Source organism: Schistocerca cancellata, unplaced genomic scaffold, assembly GCF_023864275.1.
Source record: "Schistocerca cancellata isolate TAMUIC-IGC-003103 unplaced genomic scaffold, iqSchCanc2.1 HiC_scaffold_459, whole genome shotgun sequence".
In the NCBI taxonomy this organism is placed as follows: Eukaryota; Metazoa; Arthropoda; class Insecta; order Orthoptera; family Acrididae; genus Schistocerca; species Schistocerca cancellata.
In genome coordinates, this window is record NW_026046476.1 from 13,080 (window position 1) to 34,555 (window position 21,476).

At 44.7% G+C, this 21,476-nt stretch overlaps 15 non-coding genes across 15 annotated transcripts; all 15 read left to right on the top strand.

Moving 5' to 3' along the window:
• The first annotated feature begins 1,813 nt into the window (after positions 1-1,813).
• Trnat-cgu (transfer RNA threonine (anticodon CGU)) lies at positions 1,814-1,886 on the top strand. The gene has a single exon. It is a non-coding gene; the product is annotated as a tRNA-Thr (tRNA).
• A 311-nt stretch (positions 1,887-2,197) lies between these two features.
• Trnae-uuc (transfer RNA glutamic acid (anticodon UUC)) lies at positions 2,198-2,269 on the top strand. Its single transcript has one exon. It is a non-coding gene; the product is annotated as a tRNA-Glu (tRNA).
• A 296-nt stretch (positions 2,270-2,565) lies between these two features.
• Positions 2,566-2,638, top strand: Trnak-uuu (transfer RNA lysine (anticodon UUU)). Its single transcript has one exon. It is a non-coding gene; the product is annotated as a tRNA-Lys (tRNA).
• Positions 2,639-6,075: 3,437 nt separating this feature from the next.
• On the top strand, positions 6,076-6,148 carry Trnat-cgu (transfer RNA threonine (anticodon CGU)). Its single transcript has one exon. It is a non-coding gene; the product is annotated as a tRNA-Thr (tRNA).
• Positions 6,149-6,459: 311 nt separating this feature from the next.
• Positions 6,460-6,531, top strand: Trnae-uuc (transfer RNA glutamic acid (anticodon UUC)). The gene has a single exon. It is a non-coding gene; the product is annotated as a tRNA-Glu (tRNA).
• A 296-nt stretch (positions 6,532-6,827) lies between these two features.
• On the top strand, positions 6,828-6,900 carry Trnak-uuu (transfer RNA lysine (anticodon UUU)). The gene has a single exon. It is a non-coding gene; the product is annotated as a tRNA-Lys (tRNA).
• Positions 6,901-10,337: 3,437 nt separating this feature from the next.
• Trnat-cgu (transfer RNA threonine (anticodon CGU)) lies at positions 10,338-10,410 on the top strand. Its single transcript has one exon. It is a non-coding gene; the product is annotated as a tRNA-Thr (tRNA).
• Positions 10,411-10,721: 311 nt separating this feature from the next.
• Positions 10,722-10,793, top strand: Trnae-uuc (transfer RNA glutamic acid (anticodon UUC)). The gene has a single exon. It is a non-coding gene; the product is annotated as a tRNA-Glu (tRNA).
• A 296-nt stretch (positions 10,794-11,089) lies between these two features.
• On the top strand, positions 11,090-11,162 carry Trnak-uuu (transfer RNA lysine (anticodon UUU)). The gene has a single exon. It is a non-coding gene; the product is annotated as a tRNA-Lys (tRNA).
• A 3,437-nt stretch (positions 11,163-14,599) lies between these two features.
• Trnat-cgu (transfer RNA threonine (anticodon CGU)) lies at positions 14,600-14,672 on the top strand. The gene has a single exon. It is a non-coding gene; the product is annotated as a tRNA-Thr (tRNA).
• Positions 14,673-14,983: 311 nt separating this feature from the next.
• On the top strand, positions 14,984-15,055 carry Trnae-uuc (transfer RNA glutamic acid (anticodon UUC)). Its single transcript has one exon. It is a non-coding gene; the product is annotated as a tRNA-Glu (tRNA).
• Positions 15,056-15,351: 296 nt separating this feature from the next.
• Trnak-uuu (transfer RNA lysine (anticodon UUU)) lies at positions 15,352-15,424 on the top strand. Its single transcript has one exon. It is a non-coding gene; the product is annotated as a tRNA-Lys (tRNA).
• A 3,437-nt stretch (positions 15,425-18,861) lies between these two features.
• Positions 18,862-18,934, top strand: Trnat-cgu (transfer RNA threonine (anticodon CGU)). The gene has a single exon. It is a non-coding gene; the product is annotated as a tRNA-Thr (tRNA).
• Positions 18,935-19,245: 311 nt separating this feature from the next.
• Trnae-uuc (transfer RNA glutamic acid (anticodon UUC)) lies at positions 19,246-19,317 on the top strand. The gene has a single exon. It is a non-coding gene; the product is annotated as a tRNA-Glu (tRNA).
• Positions 19,318-19,613: 296 nt separating this feature from the next.
• Positions 19,614-19,686, top strand: Trnak-uuu (transfer RNA lysine (anticodon UUU)). The gene has a single exon. It is a non-coding gene; the product is annotated as a tRNA-Lys (tRNA).
• The last annotated feature ends 1,790 nt before the right edge of the window (positions 19,687-21,476 follow it).

A 21,476-nucleotide genomic window follows, 5' to 3' on the forward strand; every position in this document is an offset into this window, starting at 1 on the left:
TGTTTCTCAACCATCACAGATATGATTTTGTATGCATTATTAATCGCTACAATTTACTGTTCTCATAGAATTAAGCAAACTTAATGACAGTAATAATTTATCCTCTTAACTCCCTACAGTGGATCAACAGGAATTGGACATCCAGTTTAAATGTGATGTATGTTCCTAAAAAAACAAGGGACACAGCGCATATTCCCATAGCTGGCAGCATGAAGAAAATTGCTGCCTGCTCACCACTAACCTTCCCACATTTGGCCAAGTTGATGCTGCTGCATCCTATCCCACCCTTTTGGAAACTAAGCAAAATTCACACCTAACTTCTCTGCATACTTCCAAAAAGGTCACCAGAAGTCCACAGTACAGCCAACAGCTAATACTAAGTATCAGAGATACTTCGTTGCACCTGTAAGACTTGGGTTAGTTCGCTAAATTCTCTCTAAAGGTGGACAAAATAATTTTTCAATCCATATTGCAGGTATGTAACACTATGCATTTAAGGGTTAAAATTGTGTTCTATTGTGTATTCTACTCCAGCAGTGTTTTACGTAAATGTATAGTATTTATGCTGTAGAGTGGTGTTTACAAACCCTACTTGATAACAGTGAATGTGCAATCAAGAAAATGTAACAAAAAATTAACATTTAATAATGTTTAATAAGATAAAAAAAAGTGGTTAAGGCGACTGACTAGAAATCAGATTCCCTCTGGGAGCGTAGGTTCGAGTCCTACCGACTGCGTCCGTTTTTTTTCTTTTTTTCTTTAGGAAGGAGGAGCAGAAAATTTCGCGGTTTGCGTGTCGTTTTGGCACCTCGCCACACCTCTCCTCTCACAGCCGTTTATAGCGCCTGTCCTTTTGATAAGGGCGAATTCCAAGCGTCAGCTTTCGCGTCAGCCGAGCAAAGTCGGGACAAGTCGGGACATACTACAGGATGGCCTGCTTGGAGCAACGACGGAAAGAAAACGTTAATTTAACAGCACACATACTCATACGCGAAAATTTGCGCCCGTTGCGGTGGCCGGGAATCGAACCCGGATCAACTGCTTGGAAGGCGTGATAGTAGCTGTAGGCGCTTTACGAGGTAGGAGGGTGCATCCACACGCATCCGGGTAGCGCCTCCACGCACGCTGCGTCTTTGGGCAAGACTCGTCGCCGCGGCCGCAACGTTACTCACACGATAGTGATGAGCGGTCGCTATAAGGCAGTGTAGTGGGGGACTCCGCGTGTGTAGCACTTTTTTCGGTCGTATCCGACGTCGCTGGGTGGCAATCCCACTTTCCCTGCAGACAGCTGCTCGGGAATGTGCTCGGCAAGCACGGACGTCATCGGACGCCCGCCCCCAACAAATGCAACTAACAAAATGAGAACAACAACTAAAAAAGTGGTAGGTTGTTCACCTACCACGCGGGCGGCCCGGGTTCGATTCCCGGCCGATGCATCGTTTTGCTGTTCTCGCTATAATGCCGCCGCGCCGATTGCTCGCTTGAGCTGCGTCAGCCACAGGAATGTGTAGCAGGATTCGCTGTGAGAAGAACCAAACGCGCAGCACGCAAGAGGCCGTACTTGGACGGTCGCGTGCTATTTCTGAACTCTAGCGTCGGCCTGGCCCTACAGGCCGCTGTGTCCAGGTGCCGCAAGGGCGATGTACTGTAACCTCAGGCAGTGCTGCTTTCCGTTGAAAAAGCTGCGGCAGCAGTTTAATCTAGCCCGTCGGGAAAGCACGTGTAGCAACACAGCAGATTCTTGAGAAAGCGCGAACTGTCTATCTCTAATATGTGGGACTTACCAAGTTTCCTGGGACGTTTGTTGCAACGTGCCTCGGTAGCGCAGTAGGTAGCGCGTAAGTCTCGTAGTCTTAAGGTCGTGAGTTCGATCCTCACCCGGGGAATTTAATTTGCTGTACATAATGGCTGAATTAACGGCGTTGCTGTTGCTAGGGAACGAACTTAATTGTCGTTTGTTACCCCCAAGGAGTCCACGCCTCAGCGTCAAAATGTTTACTTCCAACTATGGCAAGGTACAACTTTGATCTTTCTCCTCCCCTGTTATGATGCAAACGGCAATTAATAGTCAGTTTCGAGCTGTGCGCCATGCCAGTCTGCACGCACAAATACGCTCGCAAACAGAGAACACCACTGAGTCCGGATTCAGCACGAAATGCGGGAGGAGAGGGAGTAAATCTCACGTTTATTGAGCAAATCCGGTGTGGTCTAGTGGCTAGGATACCTGGCTTTCACCCAGGAGGCCAGGGTTCGATTTCCGGTACCGGAAGGGAAGTTTTTGCGCACACGTCCCTCCATGTTTTGGCCTTCCAACCTTCGTTTGTCGCCCTCCTTCCGGAGCTTCAACCGAACGTAATCGGGGAAAACAGGCGCAAGATGCAATTACTGTCAGCACCGGGATAAAGGCAGAAGAGGCACTGGTCCGCTGTTGGGCTGCTACCAGCGTCAGTGGGAAGTCGGTGAAGTCGCCAGTTGCGCCAGAAGCCAGCAATTACCGTAGTACGCCTACACACGCGTTCCAATTATTCACATTGCTTGCAGCCGCTCCACCTACAACGGGCGTGAGCCCGCATAGCTCAGTCGGTAGAGCATTAGGCTTTTAACCTAAGGGTCCAGGGTTCGAGTCCATGTCCGGGCGAAGGTTTTTAACGCTTCCGTAATGGCTCGTCTCGTAGCGCTGGTAGCCCTGCCGTAATCAGTGCACAGAGTTCGTTTCCTGTCAACATTCTGCGCAGACCGGTTGGATTTTTCACGATTCGAGGGAAGCTTCAGATACGAGCAGTCGTGGCCGAGTGGTTACAGACCCAGTTTCTTGTTATAACTGAGTGGTTGAGAGTTTATGTTTTATGATGGATGATACGAATTCTTTAGTGACAGACATATCGAATAGTGCCTTCTTCAAAAATCTTAAGACGCTGTGGGCATAATGTGGGTTTAATGCAGAGGATGTTGCAAAGCGTGGTGATGAGGTTAAGAAAGAAATTGAGGAGATGATCCAGAATATTATTTCTAGAGAGCAACAGAAGAAACATGAGATGCACGAAAGGCTGAATTCTTTATTGCATGAAGCTGACAAACTAAGTAAGGAACTTGAATTTCATTTTTATCCTGCATTATATGATACGCTGCCTTTATGTGAGGCTCTTACTAAGCTAGAGTGTGAAACAAGAAAACTTCAAGAGAAGAAGTGTGCGCTCATGAAAGAAATATTGGAGACTTCAAAGCAGGAGGCAGAACTGTGTTCAAGTCTTGGAGAAGCTACAGAGATTAAGGTAGAGGATGCTCTACCAACAAGTGATGAGATAGCCATTTTCAATCAAAGACTTTGAGTTCTGCAGTGACGAAAGAGTGCTGCTCAACAGGAAAGTGGAGTCCCTTCAAGTGTAATTAACAAAACGGAAGCATTCAGAGACATTAACAACACAAAACAACATATTACTCTAGAGACTTCAAAAATGCCAATGAAACCCCCTCGCAGTAACATTGGTATGGCAGTTCGTCTCAGGAGTAACTCATCTGAATTTACTGAATGCCAAGCAAATAAAAAACTTAAGCCTTCTTCTCTTCTTGATATGGACATACTATAAATGAAAACAAAAAAGAACCTTATTTGCTGCTCAGTGAATCTTAAGTTAGTGGAGTTGTATCATTGTCATTTTGTATTGTTTTTAACTGGAGATATTTATTTATGACTGTTCCACATCCCAAAGTGATTTTTATTTTCTATAACTACCTTTAGACTTTGCAAATATTAGTCAGAATATGTTAAATACCAAAAAATTCACATGTTGGGTCTTCAAAGAAAGGGGGTCATCTTATATTCTGAGTTGTCTTATAGTGAGGTAAATACAGACACTTTTTATTATTATATTGATCTGTCTGAAGAAGTTAAGTACCATGCACGAGCTCATACTTGCTTTGAATTCTGCACCTCATGCAGTTGAAAAATTCCTCCTCATTTCCAGCACCTTCATTTGATTAGTTTCTCAAGTAATGAGGAAGCCTTTATTCCACTTTTCTCGCGTGTACTGAACAGTCTGCTGCTTCAGTCCATGAAATCTTCCCTGTGTTGCCCTGAAAGTTTAGCATGTAGAACTTAAAGCATTTAATTTATTCTTCATCTGACATCAGCTACGAAAATTAACTTGTGTGTTATTAGATTTTCTTTTTGTTGCACAGACTGTTGTGGTCTCTGCTTCAGGAATAACCATTAACTTACAATTATATGTGCGAACCAATTGTTAACTGCAGATTCATAGTCATGTTTCTCAACCATCACAGATATGATTTTGTATGCATTATTAATCGCTACAATTTACTGTTCTCATAGAATTAAGCAAACTTAATGACAGTAATAATTTATCCTCTTAACTCCCTACAGTGGATCAACAGGAATTGGACATCCAGTTTAAATGTGATGTATGTTCCTAAAAAAACAAGGGACACAGCGCATATTCCCATAGCTGGCAGCATGAAGAAAATTGCTGCCTGCTCACCACTAACCTTCCCACATTTGGCCAAGTTGATGCTGCTGCATCCTATCCCACCCTTTTGGAAACTAAGCAAAATTCACACCTAACTTCTCTGCATACTTCCAAAAAGGTCACCAGAAGTCCACAGTACAGCCAACAGCTAATACTAAGTATCAGAGATACTTCGTTGCACCTGTAAGACTTGGGTTAGTTCGCTAAATTCTCTCTAAAGGTGGACAAAATAATTTTTCAATCCATATTGCAGGTATGTAACACTATGCATTTAAGGGTTAAAATTGTGTTCTATTGTGTATTCTACTCCAGCAGTGTTTTACGTAAATGTATAGTATTTATGCTGTAGAGTGGTGTTTACAAACCCTACTTGATAACAGTGAATGTGCAATCAAGAAAATGTAACAAAAAATTAACATTTAATAATGTTTAATAAGATAAAAAAAAGTGGTTAAGGCGACTGACTAGAAATCAGATTCCCTCTGGGAGCGTAGGTTCGAGTTCTACCGACTGCGTCCGTTTTTTTTCTTTTTTTCTTTAGGAAGGAGGAGCAGAAAATTTCGCGGTTTGCGTGTCGTTTTGGCACCTCGCCACACCTCTCCTCTCACAGCCGTTTATAGCGCCTGTCCTTTTGATAAGGGCGAATTCCAAGCGTCAGCTTTCGCGTCAGCCGAGCAAAGTCGGGACAAGTCGGGACATACTACAGGATGGCCTGCTTGGAGCAACGACGGAAAGAAAACGTTAATTTAACAGCACACATACTCATACGCGAAAATTTGCGCCCGTTGCGGTGGCCGGGAATCGAACCCGGATCAACTGCTTGGAAGGCGTGATAGTAGCTGTAGGCGCTTTACGAGGTAGGAGGGTGCATCCACACGCATCCGGGTAGCGCCTCCACGCACGCTGCGTCTTTGGGCAAGACTCGTCGCCGCGGCCGCAACGTTACTCACACGATAGTGATGAGCGGTCGCTATAAGGCAGTGTAGTGGGGGACTCCGCGTGTGTAGCACTTTTTTCGGTCGTATCCGACGTCGCTGGGTGGCAATCCCACTTTCCCTGCAGACAGCTGCTCGGGAATGTGCTCGGCAAGCACGGACGTCATCGGACGCCCGCCCCCAACAAATGCAACTAACAAAATGAGAACAACAACTAAAAAAGTGGTAGGTTGTTCACCTACCACGCGGGCGGCCCGGGTTCGATTCCCGGCCGATGCATCGTTTTGCTGTTCTCGCTATAATGCCGCCGCGCCGATTGCTCGCTTGAGCTGCGTCAGCCACAGGAATGTGTAGCAGGATTCGCTGTGAGAAGAACCAAACGCGCAGCACGCAAGAGGCCGTACTTGGACGGTCGCGTGCTATTTCTGAACTCTAGCGTCGGCCTGGCCCTACAGGCCGCTGTGTCCAGGTGCCGCAAGGGCGATGTACTGTAACCTCAGGCAGTGCTGCTTTCCGTTGAAAAAGCTGCGGCAGCAGTTTAATCTAGCCCGTCGGGAAAGCACGTGTAGCAACACAGCAGATTCTTGAGAAAGCGCGAACTGTCTATCTCTAATATGTGGGACTTACCAAGTTTCCTGGGACGTTTGTTGCAACGTGCCTCGGTAGCGCAGTAGGTAGCGCGTAAGTCTCGTAGTCTTAAGGTCGTGAGTTCGATCCTCACCCGGGGAATTTAATTTGCTGTACATAATGGCTGAATTAACGGCGTTGCTGTTGCTAGGGAACGAACTTAATTGTCGTTTGTTACCCCCAAGGAGTCCACGCCTCAGCGTCAAAATGTTTACTTCCAACTATGGCAAGGTACAACTTTGATCTTTCTCCTCCCCTGTTATGATGCAAACGGCAATTAATAGTCAGTTTCGAGCTGTGCGCCATGCCAGTCTGCACGCACAAATACGCTCGCAAACAGAGAACACCACTGAGTCCGGATTCAGCACGAAATGCGGGAGGAGAGGGAGTAAATCTCACGTTTATTGAGCAAATCCGGTGTGGTCTAGTGGCTAGGATACCTGGCTTTCACCCAGGAGGCCAGGGTTCGATTTCCGGTACCGGAAGGGAAGTTTTTGCGCACACGTCCCTCCATGTTTTGGCCTTCCAACCTTCGTTTGTCGCCCTCCTTCCGGAGCTTCAACCGAACGTAATCGGGGAAAACAGGCGCAAGATGCAATTACTGTCAGCACCGGGATAAAGGCAGAAGAGGCACTGGTCCGCTGTTGGGCTGCTACCAGCGTCAGTGGGAAGTCGGTGAAGTCGCCAGTTGCGCCAGAAGCCAGCAATTACCGTAGTACGCCTACACACGCGTTCCAATTATTCACATTGCTTGCAGCCGCTCCACCTACAACGGGCGTGAGCCCGCATAGCTCAGTCGGTAGAGCATTAGGCTTTTAACCTAAGGGTCCAGGGTTCGAGTCCATGTCCGGGCGAAGGTTTTTAACGCTTCCGTAATGGCTCGTCTCGTAGCGCTGGTAGCCCTGCCGTAATCAGTGCACAGAGTTCGTTTCCTGTCAACATTCTGCGCAGACCGGTTGGATTTTTCACGATTCGAGGGAAGCTTCAGATACGAGCAGTCGTGGCCGAGTGGTTACAGACCCAGTTTCTTGTTATAACTGAGTGGTTGAGAGTTTATGTTTTATGATGGATGATACGAATTCTTTAGTGACAGACATATCGAATAGTGCCTTCTTCAAAAATCTTAAGACGCTGTGGGCATAATGTGGGTTTAATGCAGAGGATGTTGCAAAGCGTGGTGATGAGGTTAAGAAAGAAATTGAGGAGATGATCCAGAATATTATTTCTAGAGAGCAACAGAAGAAACATGAGATGCACGAAAGGCTGAATTCTTTATTGCATGAAGCTGACAAACTAAGTAAGGAACTTGAATTTCATTTTTATCCTGCATTATATGATACGCTGCCTTTATGTGAGGCTCTTACTAAGCTAGAGTGTGAAACAAGAAAACTTCAAGAGAAGAAGTGTGCGCTCATGAAAGAAATATTGGAGACTTCAAAGCAGGAGGCAGAACTGTGTTCAAGTCTTGGAGAAGCTACAGAGATTAAGGTAGAGGATGCTCTACCAACAAGTGATGAGATAGCCATTTTCAATCAAAGACTTTGAGTTCTGCAGTGACGAAAGAGTGCTGCTCAACAGGAAAGTGGAGTCCCTTCAAGTGTAATTAACAAAACGGAAGCATTCAGAGACATTAACAACACAAAACAACATATTACTCTAGAGACTTCAAAAATGCCAATGAAACCCCCTCGCAGTAACATTGGTATGGCAGTTCGTCTCAGGCGTAACTCATCTGAATTTACTGAATGCCAAGCAAATAAAAAACTTAAGCCTTCTTCTCTTCTTGATATGGACATACTATAAATGAAAACAAAAAAGAACCTTATTTGCTGCTCAGTGAATCTTAAGTTAGTGGAGTTGTATCATTGTCATTTTGTATTGTTTTTAACTGGAGATATTTATTTATGACTGTTCCACATCCCAAAGTGATTTTTATTTTCTATAACTACCTTTAGACTTTGCAAATATTAGTCAGAATATGTTAAATACCAAAAAATTCACATGTTGGGTCTTCAAAGAAAGGGGGTCATCTTATATTCTGAGTTGTCTTATAGTGAGGTAAATACAGACACTTTTTATTATTATATTGATCTGTCTGAAGAAGTTAAGTACCATGCACGAGCTCATACTTGCTTTGAATTCTGCACCTCATGCAGTTGAAAAATTCCTCCTCATTTCCAGCACCTTCATTTGATTAGTTTCTCAAGTAATGAGGAAGCCTTTATTCCACTTTTCTCGCGTGTACTGAACAGTCTGCTGCTTCAGTCCATGAAATCTTCCCTGTGTTGCCCTGAAAGTTTAGCATGTAGAACTTAAAGCATTTAATTTATTCTTCATCTGACATCAGCTACGAAAATTAACTTGTGTGTTATTAGATTTTCTTTTTGTTGCACAGACTGTTGTGGTCTCTGCTTCAGGAATAACCATTAACTTACAATTATATGTGCGAACCAATTGTTAACTGCAGATTCATAGTCATGTTTCTCAACCATCACAGATATGATTTTGTATGCATTATTAATCGCTACAATTTACTGTTCTCATAGAATTAAGCAAACTTAATGACAGTAATAATTTATCCTCTTAACTCCCTACAGTGGATCAACAGGAATTGGACATCCAGTTTAAATGTGATGTATGTTCCTAAAAAAACAAGGGACACAGCGCATATTCCCATAGCTGGCAGCATGAAGAAAATTGCTGCCTGCTCACCACTAACCTTCCCACATTTGGCCAAGTTGATGCTGCTGCATCCTATCCCACCCTTTTGGAAACTAAGCAAAATTCACACCTAACTTCTCTGCATACTTCCAAAAAGGTCACCAGAAGTCCACAGTACAGCCAACAGCTAATACTAAGTATCAGAGATACTTCGTTGCACCTGTAAGACTTGGGTTAGTTCGCTAAATTCTCTCTAAAGGTGGACAAAATAATTTTTCAATCCATATTGCAGGTATGTAACACTATGCATTTAAGGGTTAAAATTGTGTTCTATTGTGTATTCTACTCCAGCAGTGTTTTACGTAAATGTATAGTATTTATGCTGTAGAGTGGTGTTTACAAACCCTACTTGATAACAGTGAATGTGCAATCAAGAAAATGTAACAAAAAATTAACATTTAATAATGTTTAATAAGATAAAAAAAAGTGGTTAAGGCGACTGACTAGAAATCAGATTCCCTCTGGGAGCGTAGGTTCGAGTCCTACCGACTGCGTCCGTTTTTTTTCTTTTTTTCTTTAGGAAGGAGGAGCAGAAAATTTCGCGGTTTGCGTGTCGTTTTGGCACCTCGCCACACCTCTCCTCTCACAGCCGTTTATAGCGCCTGTCCTTTTGATAAGGGCGAATTCCAAGCGTCAGCTTTCGCGTCAGCCGAGCAAAGTCGGGACAAGTCGGGACATACTACAGGATGGCCTGCTTGGAGCAACGACGGAAAGAAAACGTTAATTTAACAGCACACATACTCATACGCGAAAATTTGCGCCCGTTGCGGTGGCCGGGAATCGAACCCGGATCAACTGCTTGGAAGGCGTGATAGTAGCTGTAGGCGCTTTACGAGGTAGGAGGGTGCATCCACACGCATCCGGGTAGCGCCTCCACGCACGCTGCGTCTTTGGGCAAGACTCGTCGCCGCGGCCGCAACGTTACTCACACGATAGTGATGAGCGGTCGCTATAAGGCAGTGTAGTGGGGGACTCCGCGTGTGTAGCACTTTTTTCGGTCGTATCCGACGTCGCTGGGTGGCAATCCCACTTTCCCTGCAGACAGCTGCTCGGGAATGTGCTCGGCAAGCACGGACGTCATCGGACGCCCGCCCCCAACAAATGCAACTAACAAAATGAGAACAACAACTAAAAAAGTGGTAGGTTGTTCACCTACCACGCGGGCGGCCCGGGTTCGATTCCCGGCCGATGCATCGTTTTGCTGTTCTCGCTATAATGCCGCCGCGCCGATTGCTCGCTTGAGCTGCGTCAGCCACAGGAATGTGTAGCAGGATTCGCTGTGAGAAGAACCAAACGCGCAGCACGCAAGAGGCCGTACTTGGACGGTCGCGTGCTATTTCTGAACTCTAGCGTCGGCCTGGCCCTACAGGCCGCTGTGTCCAGGTGCCGCAAGGGCGATGTACTGTAACCTCAGGCAGTGCTGCTTTCCGTTGAAAAAGCTGCGGCAGCAGTTTAATCTAGCCCGTCGGGAAAGCACGTGTAGCAACACAGCAGATTCTTGAGAAAGCGCGAACTGTCTATCTCTAATATGTGGGACTTACCAAGTTTCCTGGGACGTTTGTTGCAACGTGCCTCGGTAGCGCAGTAGGTAGCGCGTAAGTCTCGTAGTCTTAAGGTCGTGAGTTCGATCCTCACCCGGGGAATTTAATTTGCTGTACATAATGGCTGAATTAACGGCGTTGCTGTTGCTAGGGAACGAACTTAATTGTCGTTTGTTACCCCCAAGGAGTCCACGCCTCAGCGTCAAAATGTTTACTTCCAACTATGGCAAGGTACAACTTTGATCTTTCTCCTCCCCTGTTATGATGCAAACGGCAATTAATAGTCAGTTTCGAGCTGTGCGCCATGCCAGTCTGCACGCACAAATACGCTCGCAAACAGAGAACACCACTGAGTCCGGATTCAGCACGAAATGCGGGAGGAGAGGGAGTAAATCTCACGTTTATTGAGCAAATCCGGTGTGGTCTAGTGGCTAGGATACCTGGCTTTCACCCAGGAGGCCAGGGTTCGATTTCCGGTACCGGAAGGGAAGTTTTTGCGCACACGTCCCTCCATGTTTTGGCCTTCCAACCTTCGTTTGTCGCCCTCCTTCCGGAGCTTCAACCGAACGTAATCGGGGAAAACAGGCGCAAGATGCAATTACTGTCAGCACCGGGATAAAGGCAGAAGAGGCACTGGTCCGCTGTTGGGCTGCTACCAGCGTCAGTGGGAAGTCGGTGAAGTCGCCAGTTGCGCCAGAAGCCAGCAATTACCGTAGTACGCCTACACACGCGTTCCAATTATTCACATTGCTTGCAGCCGCTCCACCTACAACGGGCGTGAGCCCGCATAGCTCAGTCGGTAGAGCATTAGGCTTTTAACCTAAGGGTCCAGGGTTCGAGTCCATGTCCGGGCGAAGGTTTTTAACGCTTCCGTAATGGCTCGTCTCGTAGCGCTGGTAGCCCTGCCGTAATCAGTGCACAGAGTTCGTTTCCTGTCAACATTCTGCGCAGACCGGTTGGATTTTTCACGATTCGAGGGAAGCTTCAGATACGAGCAGTCGTGGCCGAGTGGTTACAGACCCAGTTTCTTGTTATAACTGAGTGGTTGAGAGTTTATGTTTTATGATGGATGATACGAATTCTTTAGTGACAGACATATCGAATAGTGCCTTCTTCAAAAATCTTAAGACGCTGTGGGCATAATGTGGGTTTAATGCAGAGGATGTTGCAAAGCGTGGTGATGAGGTTAAGAAAGAAATTGAGGAGATGATCCAGAATATTATTTCTAGAGAGCAACAGAAGAAACATGAGATGCACGAAAGGCTGAATTCTTTATTGCATGAAGCTGACAAACTAAGTAAGGAACTTGAATTTCATTTTTATCCTGCATTATATGATACGCTGCCTTTATGTGAGGCTCTTACTAAGCTAGAGTGTGAAACAAGAAAACTTCAAGAGAAGAAGTGTGCGCTCATGAAAGAAATATTGGAGACTTCAAAGCAGGAGGCAGAACTGTGTTCAAGTCTTGGAGAAGCTACAGAGATTAAGGTAGAGGATGCTCTACCAACAAGTGATGAGATAGCCATTTTCAATCAAAGACTTTGAGTTCTGCAGTGACGAAAGAGTGCTGCTCAACAGGAAAGTGGAGTCCCTTCAAGTGTAATTAACAAAACGGAAGCATTCAGAGACATTAACAACACAAAACAACATATTACTCTAGAGACTTCAAAAATGCCAATGAAACCCCCTCGCAGTAACATTGGTATGGCAGTTCGTCTCAGGCGTAACTCATCTGAATTTACTGAATGCCAAGCAAATAAAAAACTTAAGCCTTCTTCTCTTCTTGATATGGACATACTATAAATGAAAACAAAAAAGAACCTTATTTGCTGCTCAGTGAATCTTAAGTTAGTGGAGTTGTATCATTGTCATTTTGTATTGTTTTTAACTGGAGATATTTATTTATGACTGTTCCACATCCCAAAGTGATTTTTATTTTCTATAACTACCTTTAGACTTTGCAAATATTAGTCAGAATATGTTAAATACCAAAAAATTCACATGTTGGGTCTTCAAAGAAAGGGGGTCATCTTATATTCTGAGTTGTCTTATAGTGAGGTAAATACAGACACTTTTTATTATTATATTGATCTGTCTGAAGAAGTTAAGTACCATGCACGAGCTCATACTTGCTTTGAATTCTGCACCTCATGCAGTTGAAAAATTCCTCCTCATTTCCAGCACCTTCATTTGATTAGTTTCTCAAGTAATGAGGAAGCCTTTATTCCACTTTTCTCGCGTGTACTGAACAGTCTGCTGCTTCAGTCCATGAAATCTTCCCTGTGTTGCCCTGAAAGTTTAGCATGTAGAACTTAAAGCATTTAATTTATTCTTCATCTGACATCAGCTACGAAAATTAACTTGTGTGTTATTAGATTTTCTTTTTGTTGCACAGACTGTTGTGGTCTCTGCTTCAGGAATAACCATTAACTTACAATTATATGTGCGAACCAATTGTTAACTGCAGATTCATAGTCATGTTTCTCAACCATCACAGATATGATTTTGTATGCATTATTAATCGCTACAATTTACTGTTCTCATAGAATTAAGCAAACTTAATGACAGTAATAATTTATCCTCTTAACTCCCTACAGTGGATCAACAGGAATTGGACATCCAGTTTAAATGTGATGTATGTTCCTAAAAAAACAAGGGACACAGCGCATATTCCCATAGCTGGCAGCATGAAGAAAATTGCTGCCTGCTCACCACTAACCTTCCCACATTTGGCCAAGTTGATGCTGCTGCATCCTATCCCACCCTTTTGGAAACTAAGCAAAATTCACACCTAACTTCTCTGCATACTTCCAAAAAGGTCACCAGAAGTCCACAGTACAGCCAACAGCTAATACTAAGTATCAGAGATACTTCGTTGCACCTGTAAGACTTGGGTTAGTTCGCTAAATTCTCTCTAAAGGTGGACAAAATAATTTTTCAATCCATATTGCAGGTATGTAACACTATGCATTTAAGGGTTAAAATTGTGTTCTATTGTGTATTCTACTCCAGCAGTGTTTTACGTAAATGTATAGTATTTATGCTGTAGAGTGGTGTTTACAAACCCTACTTGATAACAGTGAATGTGCAATCAAGAAAATGTAACAAAAAATTAACATTTAATAATGTTTAATAAGATAAAAAAAAGTGGTTAAGGCGACTGACTAGAAATCAGATTCCCTCTGGGAGCGTAGGTTCGAGTCCTACCGACTGCGTCCGTTTTTTTTCTTTTTTTCTTTAGGAAGGAGGAGCAGAAAATTTCGCGGTTTGCGTGTCGTTTTGGCACCTCGCCACACCTCTCCTCTCACAGCCGTTTATAGCGCCTGTCCTTTTGATAAGGGCGAATTCCAAGCGTCAGCTTTCGCGTCAGCCGAGCAAAGTCGGGACAAGTCGGGACATACTACAGGATGGCCTGCTTGGAGCAACGACGGAAAGAAAACGTTAATTTAACAGCACACATACTCATACGCGAAAATTTGCGCCCGTTGCGGTGGCCGGGAATCGAACCCGGATCAACTGCTTGGAAGGCGTGATAGTAGCTGTAGGCGCTTTACGAGGTAGGAGGGTGCATCCACACGCATCCGGGTAGCGCCTCCACGCACGCTGCGTCTTTGGGCAAGACTCGTCGCCGCGGCCGCAACGTTACTCACACGATAGTGATGAGCGGTCGCTATAAGGCAGTGTAGTGGGGGACTCCGCGTGTGTAGCACTTTTTTCGGTCGTATCCGACGTCGCTGGGTGGCAATCCCACTTTCCCTGCAGACAGCTGCTCGGGAATGTGCTCGGCAAGCACGGACGTCATCGGACGCCCGCCCCCAACAAATGCAACTAACAAAATGAGAACAACAACTAAAAAAGTGGTAGGTTGTTCACCTACCACGCGGGCGGCCCGGGTTCGATTCCCGGCCGATGCATCGTTTTGCTGTTCTCGCTATAATGCCGCCGCGCCGATTGCTCGCTTGAGCTGCGTCAGCCACAGGAATGTGTAGCAGGATTCGCTGTGAGAAGAACCAAACGCGCAGCACGCAAGAGGCCGTACTTGGACGGTCGCGTGCTATTTCTGAACTCTAGCGTCGGCCTGGCCCTACAGGCCGCTGTGTCCAGGTGCCGCAAGGGCGATGTACTGTAACCTCAGGCAGTGCTGCTTTCCGTTGAAAAAGCTGCGGCAGCAGTTTAATCTAGCCCGTCGGGAAAGCACGTGTAGCAACACAGCAGATTCTTGAGAAAGCGCGAACTGTCTATCTCTAATATGTGGGACTTACCAAGTTTCCTGGGACGTTTGTTGCAACGTGCCTCGGTAGCGCAGTAGGTAGCGCGTAAGTCTCGTAGTCTTAAGGTCGTGAGTTCGATCCTCACCCGGGGAATTTAATTTGCTGTACATAATGGCTGAATTAACGGCGTTGCTGTTGCTAGGGAACGAACTTAATTGTCGTTTGTTACCCCCAAGGAGTCCACGCCTCAGCGTCAAAATGTTTACTTCCAACTATGGCAAGGTACAACTTTGATCTTTCTCCTCCCCTGTTATGATGCAAACGGCAATTAATAGTCAGTTTCGAGCTGTGCGCCATGCCAGTCTGCACGCACAAATACGCTCGCAAACAGAGAACACCACTGAGTCCGGATTCAGCACGAAATGCGGGAGGAGAGGGAGTAAATCTCACGTTTATTGAGCAAATCCGGTGTGGTCTAGTGGCTAGGATACCTGGCTTTCACCCAGGAGGCCAGGGTTCGATTTCCGGTACCGGAAGGGAAGTTTTTGCGCACACGTCCCTCCATGTTTTGGCCTTCCAACCTTCGTTTGTCGCCCTCCTTCCGGAGCTTCAACCGAACGTAATCGGGGAAAACAGGCGCAAGATGCAATTACTGTCAGCACCGGGATAAAGGCAGAAGAGGCACTGGTCCGCTGTTGGGCTGCTACCAGCGTCAGTGGGAAGTCGGTGAAGTCGCCAGTTGCGCCAGAAGCCAGCAATTACCGTAGTACGCCTACACACGCGTTCCAATTATTCACATTGCTTGCAGCCGCTCCACCTACAACGGGCGTGAGCCCGCATAGCTCAGTCGGTAGAGCATTAGGCTTTTAACCTAAGGGTCCAGGGTTCGAGTCCATGTCCGGGCGAAGGTTTTTAACGCTTCCGTAATGGCTCGTCTCGTAGCGCTGGTAGCCCTGCCGTAATCAGTGCACAGAGTTCGTTTCCTGTCAACATTCTGCGCAGACCGGTTGGATTTTTCACGATTCGAGGGAAGCTTCAGATACGAGCAGTCGTGGCCGAGTGGTTACAGACCCAGTTTCTTGTTATAACTGAGTGGTTGAGAGTTTATGTTTTATGATGGATGATACGAATTCTTTAGTGACAGACATATCGAATAGTGCCTTCTTCAAAAATCTTAAGACGCTGTGGGCATAATGTGGGTTTAATGCAGAGGATGTTGCAAAGCGTGGTGATGAGGTTAAGAAAGAAATTGAGGAGATGATCCAGAATATTATTTCTAGAGAGCAACAGAAGAAACATGAGATGCACGAAAGGCTGAATTCTTTATTGCATGAAGCTGACAAACTAAGTAAGGAACTTGAATTTCATTTTTATCCTGCATTATATGATACGCTGCCTTTATGTGAGGCTCTTACTAAGCTAGAGTGTGAAACAAGAAAACTTCAAGAGAAGAAGTGTGCGCTCATGAAAGAAATATTGGAGACTTCAAAGCAGGAGGCAGAACTGTGTTCAAGTCTTGGAGAAGCTACAGAGATTAAGGTAGAGGATGCTCTACCAACAAGTGATGAGATAGCCATTTTCAATCAAAGACTTTGAGTTCTGCAGTGACGAAAGAGTGCTGCTCAACAGGAAAGTGGAGTCCCTTCAAGTGTAATTAACAAAACGGAAGCATTCAGAGACATTAACAACACAAAACAACATATTACTCTAGAGACTTCAAAAATGCCAATGAAACCCCCTCGCAGTAACATTGGTATGGCAGTTCGTCTCAGGCGTAACTCATCTGAATTTACTGAATGCCAAGCAAATAAAAAACTTAAGCCTTCTTCTCTTCTTGATATGGACATACTATAAATGAAAACAAAAAAGAACCTTATTTGCTGCTCAGTGAATCTTAAGTTAGTGGAGTTGTATCATTGTCATTTTGTATTGTTTTTAACTGGAGATATTTATTTATGACTGTTCCACATCCCAAAGTGATTTTTATTTTCTATAACTACCTTTAGACTTTGCAAATATTAGTCAGAATATGTTAAATACCAAAAAATTCACATGTTGGGTCTTCAAAGAAAGGGGTCATCTTATATTCTGAGTTGTCTTATAGTGAGGTAAATACAGACACTTTTTATTATTATATTGATCTGTCTGAAGAAGTTAAGTACCATGCACGAGCTCATACTTGCTTTGAATTCTGCACCTCATGCAGTTGAAAAAATTCCTCCTCATTTCCAGCACCTTCATTTGATTAGTTTCTCAAGTAATGAGGAAGCCTTTATTCCACTTTTCTCGCGTGTACTGAACAGTCTGCTGCTTCAGTCCATGAAATCTTCCCTGTGTTGCCCTGAAAGTTTAGCATGTAGAACTTAAAGCATTTAATTTATTCTTCATCTGACATCAGCTACGAAAATTAACTTGTGTGTTATTAGATTTTCTTTTTGTTGCACAGACTGTTGTGGTCTCTGCTTCAGGAATAACCATTAACTTACAATTATATGTGCGAACCAATTGTTAACTGCAGATTCATAGTCATGTTTCTCAACCATCACAGATATGATTTTGTATGCATTATTAATCGCTACAATTTACTGTTCTCATAGAATTAAGCAAACTTAATGACAGTAATAATTTATCCTCTTAACTCCCTACAGTGGATCAACAGGAATTGGACATCCAGTTTAAATGTGATGTATGTTCCTAAAAAAACAAGGGACACAGCGCATATTCCCATAGCTGGCAGCATGAAGAAAATTGCTGCCTGCTCACCACTAACCTTCCCACATTTGGCCAAGTTGATGCTGCTGCATCCTATCCCACCCTTTTGGAAACTAAGCAAAATTCACACCTAACTTCTCTGCATACTTCCAAAAAGGTCACCAGAAGTCCACAGTACAGCCAACAGCTAATACTAAGTATCAGAGATACTTCGTTGCACCTGTAAGACTTGGGTTAGTTCGCTAAATTCTCTCTAAAGGTGGACAAAATAATTTTTCAATCCATATTGCAGGTATGTAACACTATGCATTTAAGGGTTAAAATTGTGTTCTATTGTGTATTCTACTCCAGCAGTGTTTTACGTAAATGTATAGTATTTATGCTGTAGAGTGGTGTTTACAAACCCTACTTGATAACAGTGAATGTGCAATCAAGAAAATGTAACAAAAAATTAACATTTAATAATGTTTAATAAGATAAAAAAAAGTGGTTAAGGCGACTGACTAGAAATCAGATTCCCTCTGGGAGCGTAGGTTCGAGTCCTACCGACTGCGTCCGTTTTTTTTCTTTTTTTCTTTAGGAAGGAGGAGCAGAAAATTTCGCGGTTTGCGTGTCGTTTTGGCACCTCGCCACACCTCTCCTCTCACAGCCGTTTATAGCGCCTGTCCTTTTGATAAGGGCGAATTCCAAGCGTCAGCTTTCGCGTCAGCCGAGCAAAGTCGGGACAAGTCGGGACATACTACAGGATGGCCTGCTTGGAGCAACGACGGAAAGAAAACGTTAATTTAACAGCACACATACTCATACGCGAAAATTTGCGCCCGTTGCGGTGGCCGGGAATCGAACCCGGATCAACTGCTTGGAAGGCGTGATAGTAGCTGTAGGCGCTTTACGAGGTAGGAGGGTGCATCCACACGCATCCGGGTAGCGCCTCCACGCACGCTGCGTCTTTGGGCAAGACTCGTCGCCGCGGCCGCAACGTTACTCACACGATAGTGATGAGCGGTCGCTATAAGGCAGTGTAGTGGGGGACTCCGCGTGTGTAGCACTTTTTTCGGTCGTATCCGACGTCGCTGGGTGGCAATCCCACTTTCCCTGCAGACAGCTGCTCGGGAATGTGCTCGGCAAGCACGGACGTCATCGGACGCCCGCCCCCAACAAATGCAACTAACAAAATGAGAACAACAACTAAAAAAGTGGTAGGTTGTTCACCTACCACGCGGGCGGCCCGGGTTCGATTCCCGGCCGATGCATCGTTTTGCTGTTCTCGCTATAATGCCGCCGCGCCGATTGCTCGCTTGAGCTGCGTCAGCCACAGGAATGTGTAGCAGGATTCGCTGTGAGAAGAACCAAACGCGCAGCACGCAAGAGGCCGTACTTGGACGGTCGCGTGCTATTTCTGAACTCTAGCGTCGGCCTGGCCCTACAGGCCGCTGTGTCCAGGTGCCGCAAGGGCGATGTACTGTAACCTCAGGCAGTGCTGCTTTCCGTTGAAAAAGCTGCGGCAGCAGTTTAATCTAGCCCGTCGGGAAAGCACGTGTAGCAACACAGCAGATTCTTGAGAAAGCGCGAACTGTCTATCTCTAATATGTGGGACTTACCAAGTTTCCTGGGACGTTTGTTGCAACGTGCCTCGGTAGCGCAGTAGGTAGCGCGTAAGTCTCGTAGTCTTAAGGTCGTGAGTTCGATCCTCACCCGGGGAATTTAATTTGCTGTACATAATGGCTGAATTAACGGCGTTGCTGTTGCTAGGGAACGAACTTAATTGTCGTTTGTTACCCCCAAGGAGTCCACGCCTCAGCGTCAAAATGTTTACTTCCAACTATGGCAAGGTACAACTTTGATCTTTCTCCTCCCCTGTTATGATGCAAACGGCAATTAATAGTCAGTTTCGAGCTGTGCGCCATGCCAGTCTGCACGCACAAATACGCTCGCAAACAGAGAACACCACTGAGTCCGGATTCAGCACGAAATGCGGGAGGAGAGGGAGTAAATCTCACGTTTATTGAGCAAATCCGGTGTGGTCTAGTGGCTAGGATACCTGGCTTTCACCCAGGAGGCCAGGGTTCGATTTCCGGTACCGGAAGGGAAGTTTTTGCGCACACGTCCCTCCATGTTTTGGCCTTCCAACCTTCGTTTGTCGCCCTCCTTCCGGAGCTTCAACCGAACGTAATCGGGGAAAACAGGCGCAAGATGCAATTACTGTCAGCACCGGGATAAAGGCAGAAGAGGCACTGGTCCGCTGTTGGGCTGCTACCAGCGTCAGTGGGAAGTCGGTGAAGTCGCCAGTTGCGCCAGAAGCCAGCAATTACCGTAGTACGCCTACACACGCGTTCCAATTATTCACATTGCTTGCAGCCGCTCCACCTACAACGGGCGTGAGCCCGCATAGCTCAGTCGGTAGAGCATTAGGCTTTTAACCTAAGGGTCCAGGGTTCGAGTCCATGTCCGGGCGAAGGTTTTTAACGCTTCCGTAATGGCTCGTCTCGTAGCGCTGGTAGCCCTGCCGTAATCAGTGCACAGAGTTCGTTTCCTGTCAACATTCTGCGCAGACCGGTTGGATTTTTCACGATTCGAGGGAAGCTTCAGATACGAGCAGTCGTGGCCGAGTGGTTACAGACCCAGTTTCTTGTTATAACTGAGTGGTTGAGAGTTTATGTTTTATGATGGATGATACGAATTCTTTAGTGACAGACATATCGAATAGTGCCTTCTTCAAAAATCTTAAGACGCTGTGGGCATAATGTGGGTTTAATGCAGAGGATGTTGCAAAGCGTGGTGATGAGGTTAAGAAAGAAATTGAGGAGATGATCCAGAATATTATTTCTAGAGAGCAACAGAAGAAACATGAGATGCACGAAAGGCTGAATTCTTTATTGCATGAAGCTGACAAACTAAGTAAGGAACTTGAATTTCATTTTTATCCTGCATTATATGATACGCTGCCTTTATGTGAGGCTCTTACTAAGCTAGAGTGTGAAACAAGAAAACTTCAAGAGAAGAAGTGTGCGCTCATGAAAGAAATATTGGAGACTTCAAAGCAGGAGGCAGAACTGTGTTCAAGTCTTGGAGAAGCTACAGAGATTAAGGTAGAGGATGCTCTACCAACAAGTGATGAGATAGCCATTTTCAATCAAAGACTTTGAGTTCTGCAGTGACGAAAGAGTGCTGCTCAACAGGAAAGTGGAGTCCCTTCAAGTGTAATTAACAAAACGGAAGCATTCAGAGACATTAACAACACAAAACAACATATTACTCTAGAGACTTCAAAAATGCCAATGAAACCCCCTCGCAGTAACATTGGTATGGCAGTTCGTCTCAGGCGTAACTCATCTGAATTTACTGAATGCCAAGCAAATAAAAAACTTAAGCCTTCTTCTCTTCTTGATATGGACATACTATAAATGAAAACAAAAAAGAACCTTATTTGCTGCTCAGTGAATCTTAAGTTAGTGGAGTTGTATCATTGTCATTTTGTATTGTTTTTAACTGGAGATATTTATTTATGACTGTTCCACATCCCAAAGTGATTTTTATTTTCTATAACTACCTTTAGACTTTGCAAATATTAGTCAGAATATGTTAAATACCAAAAAATTCACATGTTGGGTCTTCAAAGAAAGGGGGTCATCTTATATTCTGAGTTGTCTTATAGTGAGGTAAATACAGACACTTTTTATTATTATATTGATCTGTCTGAAGAAGTTAAGTACCATGCACGAGCTCATACTTGCTTTGAATTCTGCACCTCATGCAGTTGAAAAATTCCTCCTCATTTCCAGCACCTTCATTTGATTAGTTTCTCAAGTAATGAGGAAGCCTTTATTCCACTTTTCTCGCGTGTACTGAACAGTCTGCTGCTTCAGTCCATGAAATCTTCCCTGTGTTGCCCTGAAAGTTTAGCATGTAGAACTTAAAGCATTTAATTTATTCTTCATCTGACATCAGCTACGAAAATTAACTTGTGTGTTATTAGATTTTCTTTTTGTTGCACAGACTGTTGTGGTCTCTGCTTCAGGAATAACCATTAACTTACAATTATATGTGCGAACCAATTGTTAACTGCAGATTCATAGTCATGTTTCTCAACCATCACAGATATGATTTTGTATGCATTATTAATCGCTACAATTTACTGTTCTCATAGAATTAAGCAAACTTAATGACAGTAATAATTTATCCTCTTAACTCCCTACAGTGGATCAACAGGAATTGGACATCCAGTTTAAATGTGATGTATGTTCC